Here is a 25,787-nt window from a genome sequence, read left to right as displayed (position 1 = left end):
AGAATTGGAGCATATTAAAGATTCAAAATTTTCGAAAAGCAGAATTCATTCGTTTTTCGTCAAATTCAGATTTAGAAGAAAATGGGTGAAGCGATCACACTTTGAAGGGGTCAAAGCATTCATGGAGTGTTGTCTGATCTACCTGTGACTCTTCTACAAAGATCAAGAGTAAGCCTGAGGTCGAGAACTGTTGGACAGGGGAGTCGCAAAGTCAGGATTGTCAGCAATTGGTTTTTGGTAGAACGATAGGGTGTGAGACTGAGTCAAAGTTCGGTATACTTTGCTTCAAACATAGTTGATCGTTTATCTCAAGACTGCAAAGTCCAACAAGATTTTTCCTGTTACAATTGGTCTATTCTACCAATTGGGGTTTCCTCGCTAAAATCCTAGTGTCATCTTTCAAACTCGATCTATTTACTTTACTTGCACTTTATTTTTACTTTGTAATTTAATTTTAGTTTAACTTCGATAAATTAAAATAAGTAAAAATTGGATAAAGGAGCAAGTTAAATATATTTACCATCCTCTAGGTTATCTATCCATATTATATGCCACAACACTGCAAACTCTCAACAACTCTTCCATCCAATTTTCTTTCTTCTTACCAAACGAGAGCATTACTCTTATAGAGGGAGACAGAAATGGACCATCTATCTCCATAATTAAACCGAATCACATCGTTTGAACAAAGTTCACGTCAGTTCAGTAGTTTGAACATAGGATCCATGCACAAGTCTATGTACACTCCATGTGAATCCTGCCAGGAATATGAATCTAACAAGTACGATATTCATTAACTGAATTAATAAAGATCAAATATAGAAATTATCTTCTGCTTAGTGACACAACACAGTTCAACATTATTACACATGTAGAGAGAGAGAGAGACAGAGACAGAGAGAGACTTAAAGATGACTAGTATATTATGTCTTTATTTTTGTAGGATGTTCTTGAACCATAGGGACGAGAGTTTTGCATATCTTTTCAACCCATCATTAAAATCTACGTAGTTGATGCCAAAACGAATACTGTGACCGAACCTCCATTCAAAAGTGTCCATTAATGCCCAAGCAAAGTATCCCTTCAAATTGACGCCATCCCTATATACCAATACGAAAATAGTAGAAGAAATATCACATCTAGTCATTCTGATAAATTCGACTACAAATTTAAATCTTTATCAAAGCTCCAGAAACTTACTTAAAAGAAATAAATAAATAATAAAAAATCGATAAGGTCCAAATGACTTACTTGAATGCTTTTAGAATAAAAGTCAGATGTTGATAGTAGTACTTGATCCTTGCTTTGTCATTGAGGGCATCCTGAAGCGACAATGTGCCATTATCATTGTCAAAAATACCTACAAAAGAATAAGGGATATACAATGTCAAAATGGTATCGATCACCTTTTTCATATAAATATATATATAGAGGCATTGCTCGACTTTATGTGAAAAAAAGCCTCTGAAAATTAATTAGTTACCACTTTCTGTAATTTAAATAACTGGATTATTATATCTTCTCTTTATGTAGAGTAGAAGATGCCAAAGCCCTTTCGGATAAACCTGCATCATGGAGCCCAACTGAACCAACAAAATTTAAGAATCGATCATGCGTCACTATTTCAGGTACGTTATTCATCTTAATGTATTACATTTTTTAATAAATTTACACACTATATATACCTGTTCACCAAGAGGGACCCCATCTCTCGCAGCTAGCATAAGGAAATAAATATATAGCATGTTCTTTTAGTACTATAATTTTGAATCCAACTAATAACAAAAGTATTGAGTTTGAGGAACTTACCTGTAAGAGTGACCCGATCATCTGTCGTGTAACTTAAGTTTACAGCACTATAGTTGGTATTATGTTTTGCATAAAATGCAATGTAGTAGTTTATGGCAATGAAATCAAATGACCCCTTTATCATATCGGATTCATTTGCAGAGAACTTTGGAAGTCGTTCTCTAACCAGAGCTCGCATGGTGAGAGGATATTCACCATCTACAAGTGGACCCATAAACCTGAAATAGATGTGGAAGTAATGATTTCTGGATCGAAGTCTTCGGTAGAACACTTTGGCCCAAATAGTACAGTTCAAAATTAAAAACACTAGCAATAAAGGATATATATTCGAGCTTTCATTCAGAGCTCCATTGTAGAATTCAGACCTAATCATAACTTAAAAAGTAGTAAAAAAATATTTACTTGGATTAATAAATGACCATTGTCTACGGAATGATACAGAATAAATTTTAATGAGATTTCGGTCTTACAGATTTGGTTGATCATACCTAAATTTCTTAGTACCAAGTATTTTTCTGAGAGCATGCAACAAGCAAAAGTGCTCACCATCCAAGCGTGAAATCCAAAAATCGAATCGAGGCATGACGATCGAGACTCGAATTAGAGTAAGGTATCGGCCAGATTTTAAGATGGGAAATCCCTATCTTTCCCTTTTGTTCCGACTGCATGAAAATTTCACTTTCAAATATTAGTTAATTACAACTGCTATTTGGTCCAAAAACCCGGTTGAACAGAGTTAAAATCATGGTGTTAGGTTCTGAAGTGTCACCTGATACCTCTCTCTGTATAATTTTACAGCAGCAGCATGAGCAAGAATCTGGTTGTGTGTCACTATATATGGTTCGGTGCCCGAATCACCTCCTGTGCAATTATTTTGCTGCCAAGAAGAGCATCGACCAGGAGGGAAATTACCGTCATCATATCCAGAAGTGCTAAAGGCCATTGCCTCATTCGTCGTGATCCAGTACTTCACTCGATTACCAAAATATTTGAAGCAAAGATCCGCAAAGTCACGAAAATCGTTCCTGTCAATTGGATTAGTATCATAACTATATGTCTTATTTGATAAATTGGTGCTAAAAAAACATTAAAAGTGTAACCATTTGGCCTGTCAGAGAGCCTTATGTCTACTCTCAAGTGTCTGCTTGGTTTAGTTTTATTAGAACAACTTTCTACTTCCAAATGATTAAGAATAGAAAAAATATATATGAAAATTGATTTGGTTGACAGTTTTATGAAACACTTAGTTAAAAATTATGATTATTTTTTCTTATTTATATATAATATTATTTTGTTTGTGTACAGAAGTTATATCAAGGGCTTACACAATTAGAGGACTCAAGAAACCGCCGTACAGGTCTTCTAAGCCTTGGGGAATATCCCAATGCAAGAGAGTCACGTAAGGCTCAATACCTATACGTATATGATAAAATACACATTTTTAGATGATGAAATATATAAATACACATAAAAATGTTAATTTAATCAATAATGAGAGAGAGAGAGTTAATCTTTAGTACTATTGTTTTTTAGCTCATCTATGAGGTTGCTGTAGAACTTTATTCCTTCCCAGTTCACACCTCCATTTAGATTCCCATCTTGCAAGTTTCAAATATTAGATAATCAAAATAATTTGTAAAACAAGTTCATAGAAACTTTAATTTCATTTAAGAGTAATGCTATCAAGACAATAAAAATTATTACCATTCAAAAACAAAAAAAAAAAAGACAATAAAAATTATTATCTTACGAGGTAGAATTCTGGACCATGAGATTGAGAATCGGTAGCCATCAAGACCCATTCCCTTCATGATCCCTACTTCTTCCTGCGAAATGATTGAAAGATTATTACGAAAATTAAATATAATGTTTGACCATAATATATTTAACAATAAAGTGATATCAATAGTATTCTATTTAATTTAAAAGTAAGGCTATCAAGAAATTTTTTTATGACAAGAGTCACTTTGGATTCAACTTTTCATATGAATTCAAATATATCAAAAAAAAGTGTCACAATTCAATGGTTAAGTAATGAGAGCTTTAAGAATTATGTCACGGGAGCTCTCTTAATAGCACAATTCTTTCATATATACAAGATTGCTCAGAGAAAAAAGTCAAGTACGTCTAAAAATGTTTTGAGTCGTTGCAGTAGCATACCTTGTACCGGTGATAAAAATCAATGGCAACATCTCCATTACTACGGTCAGCTATCCTCTCTGCAATTTATAATGAACTTGTCAACAATTCGAATATATAAAAATATTTTATCCTAATACAAATAACTTCAAATTTACAATCCCTACGGATATATGCATAAGAATTTAACATTAGTCATTTTTGTCCTATTTTTTATTATTATTTTTGTTATAGTCGATAATAATGTCAGACCTTTTAAAACACTCAATAATTCACCACCGAATACATGCAGTTTCCCTGACCCAACAATTACCTAAATTCCCTAACTTCTGTACTAATTGATCCAATGATTTATAGCACTGTATGGTATTCATACTAATAGAATACAAAAAAATGTACAATAAGAAAGAGCTAGAGACTTAATTAATCCCATAAAGGACATACAACAAGCCATAGCAGCGCGAGGCTACAAATTCACCAAATTAAAAACAAGATACAAAGCAAAGCTAACAAATAGGAGTTAATTGTTGTGGCTCTTTTATGTGAGATAGAGACTAAGGTTTTGTTTGGATTGAATTATTTGGAGAGATTTGAAAAGAAAAAAGAAAAAGAAAAAGAAAACGAATGATAGTAGAAATCGTGTTCGAATACCTTTAGTGAAAAAAAAAAAGAAAAAGGAATTGGGAGAGATCTCTCTAAAGTGGAGAGAAAAGTTAAAGGGTCTTGGGCCCATGTTTGTTTAATACATGTTAAAAAAAGAATAAGTTTAAAATTAAAGGGCCTTGGGTCCAACGTACTTACGTTTTCAATTTTATGCATTTGCTAAACTTCTCAGAAACACATACTAGGCATTTGAAAGTTAAAGGCTCGTTTGTCATGCGTTTTGTTTCTATTATTTTTGTTTTTGGGCTGTTATGGTGTCGATTTTGGTAACAAAAGTATCTTTGGTACGGCCTTATTTTATTTTACAGTGTTAAAATACTTCGTGAACAGTAACTCAAAACCAAAATACCAAAAAAAATATTTTTTCTTATTTTGACAATTGTTCATAACTCAAAACTGTGCATGTTTTTGTTTCCGATATTTTCACAATAAAACATCGTTTTTAAATGTGCTTTCAATTTTTTTCCAAAACACTCTTACAGCATAAACACTGTTCTTATTTAGTCAAAAACAAAACTCATGCTAAATGGACCTTAATAAAGCAAATTAGTCAAAACATAGAAATAGAGTGATATTCTCACTCTTTCAGAACAAAATTATTCATGAGTTACACCATTTAATTTTATTTACCAAAGGTTAGTCTAATGAAATATAGTCTCTCCAGCCTTAAAGAGGAAGGGAGGAGTACAAGTTTGGGTATAGGCAAAAAGTATTTGTAAGTTAGTGTGAGTTGATGAGTGTGTTTGTTGTCAAAAAAAAAAAAAAAAAAAAAAAAAATAGATATATATATATAAAAGCAAACATACAATCATAAAATTGCCTAGTACAGCTCAAACGCTCATCCTGCCTTTCACGCTAATGCCAATTGGTAACATTCATACCATTTTTTTTTTTTTTTTCAGCATTCATACCATTCACTTCAACAATAGTAGTGTATTAATCGAAAAAGGAAATGTCAATATTGCCCCTTGTATAATATTCGATTTTACGTCATTTTTGCTTACTTTTCACGAAATTTTTCAAGAGAGAGAGAGAGGAGACCTGGATATTTATGAATGTAATTATCCCACATACATGGGCCTCTACCATCTTCATTTGCAGCACCTTCAATCTGAAAATAAACAAACAATATATATAAGCAGCTACATATATTAACCATGTATTATTATACTTGTGCTATATATCTTGAAAGGTTTGACCTGATAAGCAGCTGATCCTGCTCCAAACACAAAACCATCTGGAAAACTACTACGGTTGAACAAATCTATTTTGTAAGTAGGTGATACATGTTCGTTTTGGCGCTCAATCGACCTCCATGGAGATGTTGCATTACTTGTCATTGCACTTGCAGTGACGAGTAGGGCCATGAGGAGATAACTTTGAATTGACATTACAATTAAACCTTACTTTTTGTAATTAAAGGGAAGCACAAGCTGGGCTTTATATAGGGCTAGGATGGGAAAGATTATTGTGAATAATATTTTAAAAAATACTAGTAACTTAAATTTCAAATATACGATTCTTGATGTGTCCACATAACTTAAATTGTTTTTATAACTTCAAGGTGATAAGAGTAAATTTGGAATGGTAAAGACATAGTGCATTGGATTTTTATTCGGGATAATTATTTTGAGACTGTAAAAAATAAAAAGGTCGACAGGTAATGTGCATCTCCCTATCTCTTTCTATTTCCACCTTTGAGAAATTAGTTTTTTTATACTGTATTTGTGTACTAAAAATATGTATTTTATTATTTTACATATTGTATTTGGGACAACTTGACACAAAAATAATACACGAGTAAAATTGTAATGATCGATCTAGTTCTAAAACTCTACAACAATTGGTTCTTTAAAATATAGAGATTACATTAGTGTAATTCCTGGTAAAAACATGAGCAAGTTATATTATAGTATTATATACATGGTACATTAATATGCATTAACATAAAATATGAAAGTAAAAACAATTAAAAGGGTGAAAGTGTCTGCAGGCAAAGGAGGAAGTATGGGAATTCGTCTGTAACGTTTGGTCAACAAATGCAAATACTGTTGAAACGTCTTTATTATTGGTTTCTAGATTTTGAAAATTTAAGTCAAATTACGAAGTAGTACTGATTGTGCACATATTTTAATGACTTACTCTCTCCGTGTTAAATTAAATGTCCATCTTTCTATTTTTGGCCGTTTTGAAATAAATGTTTTATTTTCAAAGTAACTTTTTATTTTTATTTTTTTATTTTTATATTTTTTTATTACCAATTTAATCTTCTTATCTTGAACTTATAAAAAAGTAAACAATCACATCCTGTTGATCCACTTTGGACATATTTAGTAATTCATTCACTACCAATACAAGTAAAAAATATTAAAATCCATCATCTTACAAAGTTAGATATCCGAAAAGGAATATTTAATTTGAGACAAAGGAAGTATTAAATTAAGTTACTTGAATTCGGTGCATTAGTTAATAATTACATACTCTTACGTGCCAACATTATTTGTTCCACATGGTTGTTTCAAAAGAGTAATCCAGACCCACAATCCTCTTCATATCGATCTACATTTACATAGAGGAAGCATCGTCGCTCACATCACATCAATACTTATGTGTGTGTGTGTGTGTGTGTGTGTGTGTGTGTGTGTATGGTTGTGAGTAGTGCGTTGCGAAAACTATTAGTTGATTAAGTTGTGAAATACTCTCTAAAGGACTTAGGAGGGAGGGGGTTTGAATAGGTTAACTTGCCCAATTTTCATGATTGATTAATTTACCCATTATGATGATCAATTAAACATCCACCGTCACAAAAATATAAAATAGTAAAGTTAAGTAAAGTAGAGCTTAAGAGGTAATACCTTTTTTTTAGTAAGGAAAACCAGATTGGTAAAATCAACTAATCGTCTGGAAAAAAGCCATGAGAACTTTCACAATCTTGAGTAAAATGATCCACTATAATCGAAGCAAATTACAATGGACCCTGACTCAGGCTCACACTCCTTCACTCTACCAAGAACCAATTTGTTGAATGCCTTTGCCTTTGCGACTCTCAATCCAAATGCTCTCAACTTCAGGCTAACTCCTTGATCCCTGTAGAAGGATTGTTGGTAGATTAATAACACTTTACGAATGCTTTGACTCTTCAAAGTGTAATCGCTTCCTCATTTCCTTCAAATTTTGAATTATGTGAAGTCAAACAAAATTCCATTTCTCGAAATCTTCAAATCTTATATGTGCTCCAATTCCAATCAGATAGAAAATATCACCCTAAATCACTCATTTATTTATGTGCGTGCTCTTTAAAATAAAATCAGAAAAATCATATTTGATTTTCTGAATAAAAATATCTCTCAATGGCTCTCTAAATTATGATAATGTTTTTCCTTAAGAAGCCGTGAAAATTTAGACATAAATGAGATATTATATAAATTTTAGGATGTCCTAAAAAGTACTTGGAAACCAAGTCAAATTTGTGCAAAAATATCTCCTTAACATCTGATCAAAAAAGAAATTCCAATTGGACTATAATTGCAATTTTCATATTCGTTCCAGGGAAACGCAACCGGTTCTGCTTGACCAGTGTGTCTTTCATAAAAAGTGAATTTCGAAAATCATTTAGTGCAACCAGTTTCGTTTTAACAATACCAGTTCTACTACAGAAGATTCAAATATTTAAAAAAAAAAAAAAAAAAAAAAAATTGAAAAACAAGGACCGCAACTGGTTGTGTAAATTGCGACCAATTTCGGTATGCCAGTGCACTTTTGAAAAATAAAGCTTTGAAAATTTCCCAAGTGCCTAACACCAAAACTCAACAAATGTCGAATCTTTAATGTGCGATTCGTTACACATGCAAATGTATACAATGTCGAATCCTCAATGTGCGATTCGTTACATGCTATAGTTGTTGTCCTAAGTTGCCTTAAGGAATGTTTGCCTATTAATATTGAAAAGTATTACTTCAGCCTCAGCCTCGGACAGTACTATGATCGGTTGAGTCAATTACAATTATAAATCAACCTTCGCAATAGCACGAATCATTGTAAAATAGGGCTATTGGTCGGGTAAGTCGAACCACTGTGACTGCGCTAATCTATGGCAACCTAAGTGTTTAGAGTCTTTTTAGAATGATAGGGGTGTTCATAGAGGATTTGTTGGTTGTCACTTAAGCTATGAAATTAAGGTGCATAAATTAAAAGTTTGTAAGAGTTTAAGGGAGATGAAATACAAGTAAAGAGGACTAGGGAAGTGAATCCGCCTCCATCCCTATACACATGCTAGATTAGAGCTAAATTGGGGAAAAACAATATATACTATGGTCATGATACATAGCAACACTTGGTTGCTATAATATCCTCAAGAAGTTCATTAAATCTGAAACAAGCATAATCCATCAAAGGTTAACATGTTTAGACTACCTAACTAAGGTGTAGCTTAACCACATCTACTTGAATGAAAGACTATCAAGCCCTGGATAAAATGATGAAGCACATGAAGGTAAGAAATAAGCATAAATCATCAAAGGTTTCACCTAAGCAATGATCTATCAAAGTCCTTATCAACATGCCATTAAAACTATTCCATGATCTCACTACCATTGTCACCATGAGAGTGCAAGCAACATGATTAAAAGAATAAACCATCAAAGATAGATAATTGACTCAACATTAATCATTTAAATACATGAAGATCCATTACAAGAGGTAAAATGCTCTAGACTATGAAAAGACCAAAGATTATACATTGCAATCCCCAAAATATAGCCTAAATTAGAACATGCTTACAAGGGAGGGGCCTCATCACCTCCCTAGCTGGAGGTTTAGTTACCCATGGGAGCCTTAGAAGAAGGAAGAAGCTTGGTTGCAACCTCCATTTTCGAGCTCCCTTTCCTTGGCTTCAAGAACTTTATCTTTTTCCTCCTCTTTCTCTCTCCACAAATCTTGCTAAGATGAGATATGAAATGTTTTTGTGGTTCCCCTCCTTTGTGTAGACATCTCCTCCACCAAACAAGGCTCAACTCCCACCAAAAGACATCTCCAACCAACCCATAAAGATGGAAATCAGAAATGAGGGAAACAAGGTGCAAGTGGGCTGAAGTGATGGTTTCCGGAGAGTAATCTGCCCATAGTTCGAGCGCTCGAACTAAGCACTTCGAGCGCTCGAAGTTGGACCAATACGCTCCTTCCTCTTGACCTGCTCTGCACTACTTTGGTAGAACAGCCATAACTTTCTGCTCCGAACTCCAAATGATGAACCGTTTGAAGATTTGGAAAGCTAATTCAAAGATCTAAATATGTCATGCTTTAATGGAAGTCCAGTACTCGAGTTTGATAGGTCAAAAATGGTGAGCAAAGTTAGATTCCACAGCTGCCAGAACTTTAACCTTGAGCACATGTTATTCAAAGATTGAATAAAACACCATTTTTGCTCCTTTTTGGCCAATGAACCTGAAAATATATAAAAATGTGAAAATGAAGATATTTTATAAAGAATAATCAAATAATGGATTTAACTAATGCAGCTAAAGGCGCTTGAATATGCAATACGTGTATTCTAGTTATTCCAATACATTTAAATAATTGTTCAAATCTAACTAATCCTAACTAAATACTAACTTTTATCTTTATTTGAACACCAGATAAATATATAGCCCTTATCTAATGTATTTAAAATTCAAACATCTTCTATCCTATCTGCAATGCTCTTGTATGTAACCTTGCTCCTTTGTAATTCCTGTCATGTCATTCAACCAACAATCCATGTAATGCATGAAACCCAACATTCTCCTAACTGTATCATACTACCCCAAACAAAGACCAAATCAATTGTTCACCAAAATATCTTATAGCCCAATCTCATTATTGCATGTTCCGGCCCATTATCCTCTCGGCCCAATCCTCCAGCACACCATTGTTTCATAGGTTTTACATTCTTGGCCCATACTACGACTTACTTCACTGTTCATCAAATCCAATTATGGCCAGAACCCAAATACCAAAATGGGTGCCAAGGACATTTGGTTTATGGATTCATGATTAGACCGAAAATGGGTCTACAACCCAAATGCCAAAATGGGTGTCAACATATATATATGTATATATATGTAGTGTGAAGTGATAAATAATTTCTAAATGATAGGTAAAATGGAGATGGGAAGGAAGATGGTGGTGGCGGTGATAGTTTTGGTTATGGTACTATTGGAAGTGTCCAAAGCATTGGACTTGTGTAACATGCTTATGGTCTGATGGCATGCAAGCCCTCCGTGACTACGCCGAACCCAGTCACACCGACATTGGAATGTTGCCAAGCTCTTTCGGGGGCTGACTTGATATGTTTGTGTTCTTATAGGAACTCATTCACGTTGCCTTCTCTTGGAATTGATCCTGATATTTCCATGGCACTTCCAGCTAAATGAAACCTCACCCCTCCTACCAATTGTTAAAGTATTTTCATAATGCATGCACTTCAATTTTAAATGGTAACATTCACCAGTTACAATGAAACAATGTTATAAAATCAAATAAAACTTGAAGCAATTCGAAATATTATTTAATGCACAAATTTTTTATGATGTGATAGGATGTCCAATATATATATATATATATATATATATATATATATATATATATATATATATATATATTATAGGTATCATAAGAAAAATGAGGTTTGTTTGATTTTTAACTTTGAAAGCAATTCTTAAGAATTCAGAGAATGAAATACTATTTTGAGAACTTTAAAAGACCAGTTATCTAAAAACAAACATTTTTATAACTGAGTTTTAGCCAAAAAAAATTTGTACATTTTTCAATTTTATAAAAATAAAAAATTATTCGTAGAATTACAAATCAAGCAGACCCGTAAAATTTGTGAATAAATTACAAAATACAATAGTAGAGATCAAGTGATAGTCTGTTGATCTCTCAATCTCAATTTTAATGAAAAAAATCATTATGCACACACACCCACATTATGTGTTTTATGTATATGTAAGGATTATTTATAGTATGTTGAATTTTGTTGAGTTCGTGTTGTTTTAGGTATGTAGATGACTATAGGTAGCCTTTTAATTGCTTCGTGAAAGGTTGCAAATTTTGGTGTTGGATTAAAGTAGAAGACTGACAGTGGCCGTTCCTATGCGTCAAAATAATGCAGTGAATGTGCGGTTCAAGAAAAGCCTTTTAGGTAAAATTTAAATTTATAAAAACCACCCACCACTACTACTAACGTAGCAAGAGTGAGTAGGGATCGTCCCAAGGGATTGAGTGTCGTACTAGGTTGAGGAATCAAAAATTAAGGTTAGTAGGTCGAGTGATCAAATAGTGGTTGGTTGGTTGAATTAAACTAGATGCAAATTAAACTAAAGTAACAATAATGCAATAGAGAGAATAAAAGAGAGAGAGATCTTAGGGTTTAGAGATCCCCACTAAGCATAGTTTTTCTACACCTTTAATGAATGATTAATGAGGGGGAAGAACATGTATTGTAACAAAGTATGTGTGTGTGGTTGTTTCAACAAGCATGGATGACAAATTAAGCATATATTGTCTAAACAACATGGTGGATAGCACAACATATCAAATTAAGCCATTAATCCTTTCTTTAAGCTCACAATCCAAACACATCACAAGGTTAGAGATACATGTTACTTGTTTTTCATAAGTATGGAACATTAACAACAAGCATGGATTGTCCTCCCATTTAACAACTACACTACAACTAAGCTAATGACATGAAATTAAACTAATTAAACTAAGGGAGAGGCACAATCCATCAAGCAATGAGTATGAACCATCAAATAAACCACAAAACATGACATTAAGCACTATGTCTTGACAATCTCTAGATTTATAGCATCAACACACATAGACAAGCATCAACACACATAGATATGCATCAATAACACAAGAAATAGAGACAAACACATGAACATCTATTCTAGCATACATAGACATATAGATAGAATGAAATGATCAATTGGAAGCATTAAACCATATAAATCATTGAAGAAACAAGATCTATATATATAAAAGTGTCAAGACATGAATCACAATACAAATCCTCTCAAAAAAATACATAAATAAAAAAGTAGAAAGCATGCTTAGGGCTAACTCTAGCCCCAAGAGGATGTCTAGCCACTCATAGATGATGTCCTCTAACCCTCAAGGGCAAGTTCCATGGAAAAAATCTGCTCCTTGGTTGATAAAGAGTCTCCAATGGTGTCTCTAGCCTCCTCCTCTTCTTTTCTTCCTCCCTAAGAGTTCTACAAGGTATGATATGATATTCTATGATGTGATACAAAAAGTAATCCTTATCCTTATATAGGTAGGTCAAATGACACCCAAAATGAGCTGGGGTCGTACAGCAAATATTCCCCAATGATGGGATAAAGGACAACTTTTGTGAGCTGGAAATTTAACTTTTTTGCACTAAAGGAAGTTCGATCGATCGAACCTTGGACTTGGATCAATCGAACATGGATAAGATATATCGAACTTAGGCTGGATCGATTCTTAATGGCGGCGCCTTTTTGGATAAAAACAAATCTGAGATATTTTGAAGATATTTTTGGGAAAAGGACAAAAGTGGTCGGTAGGGTGATACAACTGGATAAGATCAATCATTTGGATAGGGACAAGAATGTTCGATCGATCAGAGAAGGAAGTTGGATTGATCGAACTTTTGAGATCTTTGTACAAGGGTAACATGGCTCAGATCCATTTTAAAGTGCTGAGATCGATGAAAGTTGGATCGATTGAACTTTTCTTGAGATCAATCGAAGTTGCTGAAATTCCACCATTTGTTTCCTTTTTGCTCTACTTTGCTCCTTTCTTTTATTCATCCCAAAATTACTTCAATTATGCTCTTACTTGGCTGAGTTAGCTTATTTTTGGGATAAATACCTGAAAATGGAAATAACACAAAATCAATACAAAACGGTAAAATAAGATAAATAAATATCCTAGAATGCCTAAGCTTAAGGGGTTTAAATACGCAATTTTCAGCACTCATCACACCCCCAAACTTAAATATTGCTAGTCCCTAACAATAAACTAGAAAGTAAAGGAATGAAATGAATAACTATACAACTATGAACTAGAAAGCAATAAATGGATAACGCCACTTTCGTAGGGAACACGATTACATTTAGCATATGCAACGAGCCTTTTAAACCCCTAGGTTACCCTTAGTGGGCGAGTGAAGTCTCGTGAGGGTTTCCAGAAATATTAAGCTCATTCTTTCAAAAGAGGCACCAATATTGCAAATAAGCATTGGGAGAAAACTACCTCAAGTATGCAATTTTTCAACCATTTCTAAGCAATCTCCCAAAATTTCAACATCAAACAAGCAAGTATGGTCCTCCACACATCAGGAAAATGATCATGCAAATCAAAACAACTCTAGAATCCTTTTTGAGTGGACCGGCATCAAGTATGTTGCTATCTAAGCCAACTAAAGAAATGATCACATCCTTACCTTCAAACTAGCATAAAAATCTAGTACCGATCATCAAGACAAAAAGTGGACCTTTTATTAAAGCTTTATTCTTCTAAGTGCGCTTATTCTGTCCACTCGATTTTTTTTTTTTTTTTTTTTTTTTTTATAGGATCAAAGATGGAAGCATGGTGCAATGTGTTGATGTATTAAGCTTTCTAGCGATCCATAAGGTCGAGCGTTAGGTCAATGACTCCCAAACCAGACGGCTTTAGGGCATTAGGTGTTCAAACACCCCTACGGACTTACAAGCTCAAATCAACTAGGCTACAAATCAAGACAACCTCCATCTAATCATTTCCCACTTCTTACCTTTTTGGGAGAAGTCCTCACTTTTTTATTGCTTTTGCAACTTTTTTTCTTCTTTTCTTTTTTATTTTATATATTCAATATTTTACCTAGAGTTTGGGCCCTCCACCTTTCGGCGCGAGAAGTTCAGTGCTTGATGAGGCTAGAATCCCGGCTACTCAGTGAAAATGGGTTGTTATCCACCTTTATCAAGAATGAAAGCTTTCAATGCACTACTAGCCCAATTGGGATATAACCAATTCAATAATCAACAAAACATGTACCCCACAAATGAATGCTAGTGTGCGCCTGTGCTAGTGTAGAATACTAGAGTGAATCTCAAAACAATCACAAAATCAAGATGATGTGAACCACAAGTGTAAGCAAGATATCATTTTTTTTGAAAAATTTACTCCTAAATGGCATCTACAAGGCATACAAGGAGTATTGGACTCTCAACTCATGCAATTTTTAAATTTTAAGTAATATAGTCCTCAAAAGATCAAAATCATATCTAGTCATGGACCAATCATATAAAATCCCTCAAATACACAAGTCATGCTCAAAATTTTGCATTTAAAAATATACACTGCAAAGCACAATTACCCCCAAACTTAAATGGCACAGTGTCCTTAATGTGCAAAGAGAACAAAAGGAAAGAGTATACCAGTGCAATTAAGGTAAAGAATGGCATGGGACTGAAGTATCCAAAGTGGGTGGCATAGCCCCCCCAAACTTGGAATTAATTGTGGTCCTGAAATTTGGCACTCGGATAAACTCATCCGATAACAAAAGGGATAATAACAGTGCATAGTGGTCATGCAAGTGTAGATGAGATAGCAACTGAAAATTAGAGAGAGGTATAAAGGTGGTCCTAAAAATTTTGTGCAGTACTCTCGCTCACTGAAGTCACTGGAATGCACCTGATGGAGTCAAACAGATAGCAATAAGAATATGAAAATAATACATCAATACAGAAAGCATATAGAAATCAAAACCACAAATAAAAATAAAGTATAGTACATCCAGGAGCAAAGTCGACAGATACAGCTGCAAAAATAGTATAACAGTATCAAAAACATGATGAGATCACAGATATATATAATAACAAGAGGAAAGGGATAGAGAGATCAGGAAGAAGAGGTAGAATGGGTAGGTCGCGCTCCACGGATGTCTCTAGATAGATCCCTGAATGCAGTCATAACATCCGTACGGAGGATAGCACTATCAGCTCTAATAGAGACAGCATCCTCTCAGAGAGAGACAGTGTCGGCGCGGATAGATACGACAACATCCTCCAAAGCCTGGAGTCGCTCTCCAAAGCTAGGTGTCTGTGCTGGAGCCTCAGGTGTGGCTGGATCGAAAGAATGATGATCCTGAGCCTGCTCCGCATCGTGAATGGGTGACCTAACTGGAGAGGGCTGCTCTACGTCCTCGGCAGGCTACTCTAAATCAATGTCCATATGTATGGCAGTCGGATCAACTGCTGTGTCATCCGCTGCCGGGTCTGCTGCTACTGTTACCTCTTCAGCCTCTAGTTCATCTGTCGTCTATATTGCGTCATCCTGTAATCTCTTGATAATAGCATTGTAGCTCTTATCCCAGTCCTTCTTTAGGAAGTGACATGATCCTCGCTCAGGGTGCTCCCGTGGATGGAAAGGATAGTGTTGGTTTAGCAAGATCTGGGTGATAAGGTGGCCAAATGGGAGAGACTTAGCCCTTTTGGGCCTCTCCTTGCTAATGTGATCATCACAGAACTTCCTCATAACGCTCCAGATGAGTGCAGGGATAGACAGCCAATGCCTTGTATAGAAAGCATACAGAGCTGTCAAGTAGTCGCCTCTCCGCTGAATCTTATGGCCGGCCATAAAGACGTTGCGAAACAAAACTGAGTCAAAGAACCACAAGTCATCTGGCAAATAAGTGCGGGTGGCGAAGGTCTCGCCATCGGCATAATGACCTGTGAGAAGAATGGCCATATCTGTGTATGAAGGCCTGTATAGCTTGGGATATGTCTCATGTAGCTCTGGAGGGCAGTCATATGGACAATGGCATGATCTGGATAATATGTCCACAGTGATATAAATCAGATGGCCATCAATGAAGGTCCTCAGCTCTGATGTGTTACGCGGGGCAGGCCGGAGGTTCTGGAAGAACATTCGTACTAGCCTCGGGTACACCGGGTATGTGACGGGGCAAGAATGGCTGCAAGGCCCCTCCGTAGTATATCATCATAAGCGGATCGGGTAAGTACCGATCGAAAGAAGAAATCTATGTCGAAAATTGACTCATACACCACTGGAAGGCGTAAGTATTTGCGTAATAGCTGGTCTAACTCCTGGGCTGGCTGAGCTGGCCGTGGTGGTGGAGATGGTATATGCTCAGCCTCAGCGTCACCATGTGAAGGAGATGCGCCAGCATCAGAATGTAATCTGCTGTTAGAATGACGAGACTGTGTGGGCTCAGCTGGCTCCTCCTGTATGGGGTCCTGGGCATGAGAAGGACTGGCCTCGTCATCAAAAGTCTGCCTGCCCTGGCGGTGATAGTGTCCGTGGGCTACAGTCTTGACCCGAGCCATGGCCTATAAAATAATTGAAAACTTGCAAGGGAAGTCAGTGCCAGAATAAAGAATTTAAAGCACAAAATAGAATCATGTATGTCAAGTAAGATAGATAAAACAAATAAATGACATGAATCTATGGAAGTTACAGGATGTGAACATGCTAAGTAGTATAAGTGTAAAAATGCATCCAATGTGGAGAATCACAGGCATTGGGCATGAATGAGATAGCATGGACCCAAGATAAGATGCATGGAATGTGTATATGAAATCTGTGAAGTTCGATCGATCATAAAAAAATATAAGATCGATCTCTCATGATCGATCTGAGAAATTAAGTAACTAAGTTCAATCGATCTCACTCGATCGATCTGAGAAATATGTTTGATCGATCGAACTCTGCGAAGAACGTGGATAGTCACAGATCTGTGACGTGGATGGCACGGGGCCTTCACGAACATAGTCGTGGGCCCATCAACACAACATAGCATTAATCCTATTCACCTAATGAGGCCCATACTCCCAAAAATCGAAACAAATCTCAACCATATATACAATCATATATACACATATATACATATATAAACAAAAAGCTTCAAACTTCATCAATGGAGATTTTCAACATTAAAAGAGCATGGATATAACATTTAAAACATGGCTACATCATATTGAAGCTTGAAATTACAAATGAAGTTTCAGATCTTACAAAAAATGAGATAAAAGGGATGAGGTGCGAAGAAGTGATGAAGATCCGAGATTCAAAAGGAGAGAGAGTGATTCAGGATGAGATGAAGCTCGCCGGAGATGGGGAAGATGGGGTGCGGCGGTGATGAGGGATAGCGTTTGGAAGAGGGTTAGATCGATCTTTGAAATCGATCTTGAAACCCTCGGTATCATTTTTAAAAACTTCCCCGAACCAGTTCGATCGATCAAACTGAGACCTCAGATTGATCGAACTGAAATGATCTATCTTTGAATTTTTTTTTTTTTTTTTAAACACAAATTAAAAATTAAAAATTAAAACTAGAAATTAAAAATTAAAAATTGAAATAAAAACTTTAGAATTTTTGAAGAATTAAAATAAAATAAAATCTTTTTGGGATTTTTAGAAAATAAAACAAAATAATAAAATATTTTTGGAATTTTAAAAAGTCAAAACAAAGTCAAAGATAGTGAGATGAAGAAAAGAGATCGATCTGAACAAAATGTTCGATCGATCTGACAGAGAGCTAAAAATATGCAGGTTTTTGGGTTCAGAAATTTTTCTAAGTGTTGGAACTCAAGATCGATCGAACTTAAAGTTTGGATCGATCGAAGAATTTATGATCGATCTAAGAATAAGTTCGAACGATGGGACAGAGAGGTGATTTGGATGCAAGTGGATACAGGTCAAAAATTTTCTAAGTGTTGGATGCAAGTCGAAGTTCGATCGATTGAACTCTCATTTGAGATCGATCGAACTTATGTAAAATGCTCAATCACAACATAAAAGTGCATGCAATCCTAATCAAAGATCCTAGCAATGCATATGAACCAAAAACAAGTATCTAGACTTCGCAAGAAATGAAATTAAAGATAGAAATAAGGAAGGAATAGGGTTTTGACACCCTACGAAATGTCTTGCTAGTCTTTAACGTCCCTAGCAAGACGTTGAGCTCTTTTAGCCTGGATCAAATATCTTGTAGTGCATCCCTCCTCAACGGGATGATAAGTGTTTCGAACTCCACCTAACAAATGGATCTTTAAGGAACTTATTGGATTAAGCTCAAAAGACGTTTTCGGTCCTTGGTTAAGACAATCTTTGGGCTTCCACGTCCTTTCAAAACAAGATTTTGAAGCAACTTTCTTTGGTTTCAAGGTTGAAGATAGACTTTTTGAAACCTTGGTCTCATACAAAAACTCAATTCCTTCACTTTTAAGGTCATAACATTTTTCTACAACATTAATCTCTTCATGCTTGTCAAATGAATTGGGGGTTGGATTAAAAATATTCAACTTTACCTTTATGTGGCCAAATGAGATTTTCATTATCCCCGTCCTACAATTGATGTTGGCATTCGCGGTTGCCAAGAAAGGACGGCCAAGGATAACGGGAATTTGGCTCTTAGAATTTGGGACCGGTTCCGTGTCAATGACAACGAAATCAACGGGAAAAAAGAATTTATCAATTTTAATCAAGACATCCTCAAGGATACTCTTAGGCTTTTTGATTGATCGGTCGGCAAGTTGCAAAACTACCGACGTCGGTTTCAAGTCTCCTAAGCCTAATTTGACATATACCGAGTATGGAAGAAGATTAACACTTGCTCCTAGGTCAAGAAGAGCCCGATTAATGATATGATCACCAATGATGCATGAAGTGGTAGGTGAACCGGGGTCCTTAAACTTTAGAAGAGTGTTATGCTGCAAAATTGAGCTCACTTGCTCGGTTAAGACCACTTTTCTAGGTGCTTGGCTTTTGTTCTTCTGTTTTTGGGTGCACAAGTCTTTCAAGAATTTGGCATAAGCCGGAATTTGCTTGATTGCATCCAAAAGTGGAAGATTGACTTTCACTTGCCTAAATACGTCCATGATTTCATTGACTTTGGCCTTTTGCTTATCATTTGAAATGGATCCTTTTAAGGCATCCGAAAATGGAGCTTTTGGTTCAAAAACCTTTTCAGAATTTTTCTTTGAAGTCTCTTCAACACAAGAAGTTTTCAAATCATTTTGCAAATCTTTCTTTTCAAAATCACTTTTCAACATATTCTCATTTATATAGTTATGCACATACAGTGAAGGAGGAATATGATATGAAACGGGACGGTTGTCAACTTGTGGTTACACCAGTTCACTCTCTTCATTGGACATACCCACTTGGTTGTCCACAATCCTTCCACTTCTCAAGGTAGTCACCGCATTGACATGCTCTATTGTGTGACCTTCCGATGAGGAATGAGTCTCCACAACACATTGTTGCTTTTGTGGGGCATTCAAAGGCATTTTTCCTTTCTCTCTTGCATTCAAAGTGCTAGCTATTTGCCCTACTTGGGTTTCTAGCTTTGCAATCGATTGAGAATGAGAATGAAGCAATTGTGTGTTTGCCTCTAAAGTGCCCAAAGTGGTCAAAACTTTCTCTTCAAAAATGAGACTTCTAACATTTCCTTAGGAATATGATGGTTGATTAGGAAAATGAGAATTTGAAAATTAGTTTCCTTGTGATTGATATGATGATCTAAAACCTTGGGAACCTTGGCCTTGTAGTGGAGGTGGAATGTACTTTCCTTGAAAACTGCCTAGGGAAGGGTTTGAGCCCTCCCCTTGGTTTTTCTAAGAGAAATTCGGGTGATTCCTCCAACTAGGATTGTAATGATTTCCATAAGGATTGTTCCCTTGATTAGTAAAAACAGCATTTGCTTGTTCATGATGCTCACTTTGCACATGTCCATGGGGAAAATTGGAAGTAGAATGTAAAACACTTGAACAAGTCATACATGTCTCATTAGATGCATGATGAGAATGGTTAGGGAAAGAAGATACATGATTCGCCGAGTTTTGGTTGATAAAAAATTGATCAAACCTTTGAGATAATGATTTCATTTCGGCAGTAATTTCATTAGAGTGGTCGACTTGATGTAAGCCAACACTCTTCCTACCACTAGAATTTCTACCATTCTTTGAAGATAAAGTACGATGTAAAGAATTTTCACTCATGCTCTCATAAAGACGCCACACGTCATCCTCATGCCTATCAATGTAAAAGCCACCCATGGAAGCATCAACCATGCCTTTGTAATTGTCCGATAAGCTCTCAAAGAAATATTGAACTAATTGCCACTTGGGTATGTCATGATGTAGACACTTCCTAAGCAATTCATTAAAGCGTTCCCATGCCTCATGAAATGTTTCTCCATCCCCATGTGAAAATTCTCGAATTGGTCTTAGAAACTGGATAGTACTTCTTCAAGAAATCTTGTTGCATTTCCGCCCAAGAAGTTATTAAAAAAGGCCTAAGATTGTTAAACCAAACCAATATTTTGCCTTGTCTTTAAGGGTGAATGAAAAAAGTTTAAGCCTTAAGACCTTTTCTGGCATGTTTGTATATTTTACGGTGGAACATACTTCAAGAAACTCATCCAAATGCTTGTAAGGTTCTTCACTTGGAAGTCCATGATAGTTATGAAGCATTTGAATGGTTTGCGGCTTGATTTCATAGTGGTGTGCTCTAAATGGCGGTAATTGAATGCATGTGGGTGCATTATATTCATTAGGCACATAGTGATCTCTTAAAGCAAGGGGAGGATTAGCAATTGGAGGTGCAACATGGGCACCTTAGTTGCCTTGAATGATGGGAGGTGATGGAGCATAAATTGGTCTCAGCATTTCCAATGGAACTTGGCCTTGTTGTTGTGGTGGATGAACATATGGCCTTGGCATGCCTAATGAAACTTGCATGTTATCATGATGCACATTAGGGTGGAGGATACCTTGTTGGTCTATATAACCAAGGTCATCCACATGGTCCTCATTGTGTCCTTCCATTGATGAAATGGATTTATTAGAACTACCTCTTCCCCTAGGATTTCAAACAATGGATTCAAGATAAAAAAAATTAAAGGGACAAGAGTGGGTCTCAATGATCTATGACCATGCATGCACAATGCAACACAACAAGCAATAACAACAAACACTTCACCTTCACAACAAGTCAACAATCAACAACCTTCCTCCACATACAATGTTCTCATACTCCCATGCTTTAACAATATGCAAAAAAAACGTAAATTGCCTCCACGAAGGCTCCCGATTTATCTAAAAATTGAATTACAAGCCTCCACGCAGGCCGACGATTTAACTAAGGGATGAGTAAATAAAAGCTCACAAAGGTTCTTTAACACTTCAACTCCAAATTTTTATCTTAGCTTAGCAAATTTTTTATGATTTTAGCATTTTTCCTTTCCTTACTTAGCTTTTTTGCTTGAATGTTCCTTTGCTTGCTTCCTAGCTCAATACTCCATGTCAAACAAGAACAAACACAATAAGTAACAAAAATTGAAAACAAAGTAAAGACACGATCAAAAGAGTACTAATTCCTAATTGATTCCACAAATACGACGTTGCAAATCAATCAATCCCCAGCAACGGCGCCAAAATTTTGACGGTGGCCATTTCTATACGTCAAAATAATGTAGTGAATGTGCGGTTCAAGAAAAGCCTTTTAGGTCAAATTTAAATTATAAAAACCACTACCACCACTACTACTAACGTAGCAAGAGTGAGTAGAGATTGTCCCAAGGGATTGAGTGCCGTACTAGGTTGAGGAATCAAAATTAGGGTTAGTAGGTCGAGTGATCAAATAGTGGTTGGTTGGTTAAATTAAACTAGATGCAAATTAAACTAAAGTAACAATAATGCAATAGAGAAAATAAATGAGAGAGAGAGATCTTGGGGTTTAGAGATCACTACTAAGCATAGTTTTTCTACACCTTTAATGAATGATTAATGAGGGGAAGAACATGTATTGCAACAAAGTGTGTGTATGTGTTTGTTTCAACAAGCAAGGATGACAAATTAAGCATATATTGTCTAAATAACATGGTGGATAGCACAACATATCAAATTAAGCCATTAATCATTTTTTTAAGCTCATAATCCAAACACATCACAAGGTTAGAGATACATGTTACTTGTTTTTCATAAGTATGGAACATCAATAACAAGCATAGATTGTCCTCTCATTTAACAACTACACTACAACTAAGCTAATGACATGAAATTAAACTAATTAAACTAAGGAAAAGGCACAATCCATCAAGCAATGAGTATGAACCATCAAATAAACCACAAAAACATGACATTAAGCACTACGTCTTGACAATCTCTAGATCTATAGCATCAACACACATAGACATGCATCAATAACACAAGAAATAGAGACAAACACATAAACATCTATTCTAGCATACATAGGCATATGGATAGAATGAAATGATCAATTGGAAGCATTAAACCATATAAATCATTAAAGAAACAAGATCTATATATATAAAAGTGTCAAGACATGAATCACAATACAAATCCCCTCAAAAATACATAAATCAATAAGTAGAAAGCATGCTTATGGCTAACTCTAGCCCCAAGAGGATGTCTAGCCACTCATGGATGATGTCCTCCAAACCTCATGGGCAACCTCCATGGAAGAAATCTGCTCATTGGTTGATGAAGAGTCTCCAATGGTGTCTCTAACCTCCTCCTCTTTTTTTCTTCCTCCCTAAGAGTTCTACTAGGTATGATATGATATTCTATAATGTGATACAAAAAGTAATCCTTATCCTTATATAGGTAGGTCAAATGACACCCAAAATGAGCTGGGGTCGTACAGCAAATATTCCCCAATGATCGGATAAAGGGCAACTTTTGTGAGCTGGAAATTTAACTTTTTCACACTAGAGGAAGTTCGATTGATCGAACCTTGGATTTAGATCGATCGAACTTAGGCTGGATCAATCCTCAATGGTGACGCCTTTTTGGATAAAAACAAATCTGAGATATTTTGAAGATATTTTTGGGAAAAGGATAAAAGCGGTTGGTAGGGTGATACAACTGAATAAGATCAATCATTTGGATAAGATCAAGAATGTTCGATCGATCAGAGAAGGAAGTTGAATTGATCGAACTTTTGAGATCTTTGTACAAGGGCAACATGGCTCAGATCCATCTTGAAATGCTGAGATCGATGAAAGTTGGATCGATCGAACCTTTCTTGAGATCAATCGAAGTTGCTAAAATTCCACCATTTGCTTCCTTTTTGCTCTACTTTGCTCCTTTCTTTGATTCATCCCAGAATTGCTTCAATTATGTTCTTATTTGGCTGAGTTAGCTTATTTTAGGGATAAGTACCTGAAAATGAAAATAACATAAAATCAATACAAAACGGTAAAATAAGATAGATAAAAGTCCTAGAATACCTAAGCTTAAGGGGTTTAAATATGTACTTTTCAGTGCTCATCAAAGACTCAATAAAATATCAATGTAGTTCGAAGAAAAATTGGCCACGCACCAACATAATTGATTTCCTGTATCAATAAAACTCATTATTTCAAAAAAAATTATTAATGTACGCCTCACATTTATCATACTAGAATTGTTGTAACCCCACATTTAATGGATTTCTCCTTTTAATGACTCATTCGTATATATTGTTGGGTTAAGTACAGAAAATATCTTTATACTATGTTTACAGTTCATATACTGCACTCCTCGTGTGCAAAAAATACCCCTAATGCGTCAAATTTGTGGAATAGATCCTACCGACATATTTAAAATAGTGTTAGACTAAAAATGCTCTTACTTTGACATTTTATAAAAAATATAAAATAAAAAAAAAAATTGTAAAATGACTGAAAAAGACTCTGTGCAACCAACCCCCAATAGGGTAATATGCTACTAATCTCATAGCAGAGGGATATTACGTGCACTTGAAATGCAATATATATATATTTTAAATGATTAATTTCTTTATAATTGTTACTTTTGAAATTATTGAATTTTGATTCTTTACCAAATTTATTGCACATGGAATGCAATAATAAATAAATTCATTTTTATTTATACCCTCAATATATATATATTCTTACCCAAAATAAATAAATAATTAATTATTGTATTTCATGTGCAATAATTTGGTAAAGAATTAGAATTCAATAATTCTAATATATATATATATATATATATATATATATATATATATATATTGCATTTCATGTGCACATAACACCCGTCTACTATGCAATTAGTAGCATATTTACCCTCTTGGACATTTTCGAAAGAGTAAAAGGGCAAAATTGGTATTACAACACTAATTTATGTTCAATTTTTTATTAAAGGATATTTTCGCACAATGTGAAAAGAATATGAGTATTTTTTGCACACTTTTTTAAATATTGAGTAAATTAATTGGAGTATATACTAATTTAGTAGCATCCAGTATGTATTCATCTTTACTCTCTTCTTTAGTAGTGTTATCTTTAATTTTTGCAATTTGCCCTTTGGCTATCGCAACAATTTCAACTCTTCTTGTTGTTGATGATGATTATGGATGTCAACAGGGTTGTCTTGGACGGGTTTACCATCTCCCGCCCCTGTTTAAAAGTCCCCACCTAAAACCCCCTAAATAGAGTACCCTCCAACTCCATTCCCCCTATTTAATTTTTTTCACCCCGTGGGCACCCGCCCCACCCCATTTACTTCCAAAATTTCTCTTTGTTTTATTCTGTTTTTCCCCTCAAATACAATTATGTAACCTTTTAAAATAATTTTTTGTTTTATTTTCTTGGTTGGTACTCACACACACATATCTCTTATGAGATTTAAACCCCTGACCTCTTTTTGGAAAGTAAGAGGCTGATACCGCTAGGCCACTGACCCGTTGATAACTGTTAAAAACAATTGAGAATACCTCCATTGAAGACTTTGAGTACAGTGATCAATGAAGTGCGATTGAGACTGTTTTCTATCCAAAAATTGGAATACCCCTTTGCTAAGACAATTGTCATAGAATGGAACCTTCCGAACTCTTTCTTCGAACTAAACCAATCAAACACATTCTTCACCTTCACCACCCCATAAGCCGCACCACATAATATGTTGTAGAAAATCTGCATATTTCATAAAATAATACAAAGGATAATACATTAATACATAATGATTCAAGGTAATGAACAACACTGAATAATCAAATAACAATTCTTCATTAAACTGAATAATACATTAATAAAACTATGCAATTATTTTAATAAAATGAATATAGCAATATGAATAACATGGATATAAAGATGAACTAGAATTTAACAAGATAAA

General features: G+C 35.1%; 1 non-coding gene and 1 pseudogene across 1 annotated transcript; one reads left to right on the top strand and one right to left on the bottom strand.

The window, feature by feature from the left end:
* Window positions 1–931: 931 nt before the first annotated feature.
* Window positions 932–5,888, bottom strand: LOC132310175 (beta-glucosidase 12-like; annotated as a pseudogene).
* Window positions 5,889–20,772: 14,884 nt separating this feature from the next.
* LOC132310871 (small nucleolar RNA R71) lies at window positions 20,773–20,878 on the top strand. The gene has a single exon (XR_009482729.1). It is a non-coding gene; the product is annotated as a small nucleolar RNA R71 (small nucleolar RNA).
* The last annotated feature ends 4,909 nt before the right edge of the window (window positions 20,879–25,787 follow it).

Source organism: Cornus florida, unplaced genomic scaffold (genome assembly GCF_030987335.1).
Source record: "Cornus florida cultivar Cherokee Brave unplaced genomic scaffold, ASM3098733v1 CherokeeBrave_3.0.0_Hap2_Chr05, whole genome shotgun sequence".
In the NCBI taxonomy this organism is placed as follows: Eukaryota; Viridiplantae; Streptophyta; class Magnoliopsida; order Cornales; family Cornaceae; genus Cornus; species Cornus florida.
The sequence above is the reverse complement of the archived record's forward strand: the minus strand, read 5'-3'. Positions and strand labels throughout refer to the sequence as shown.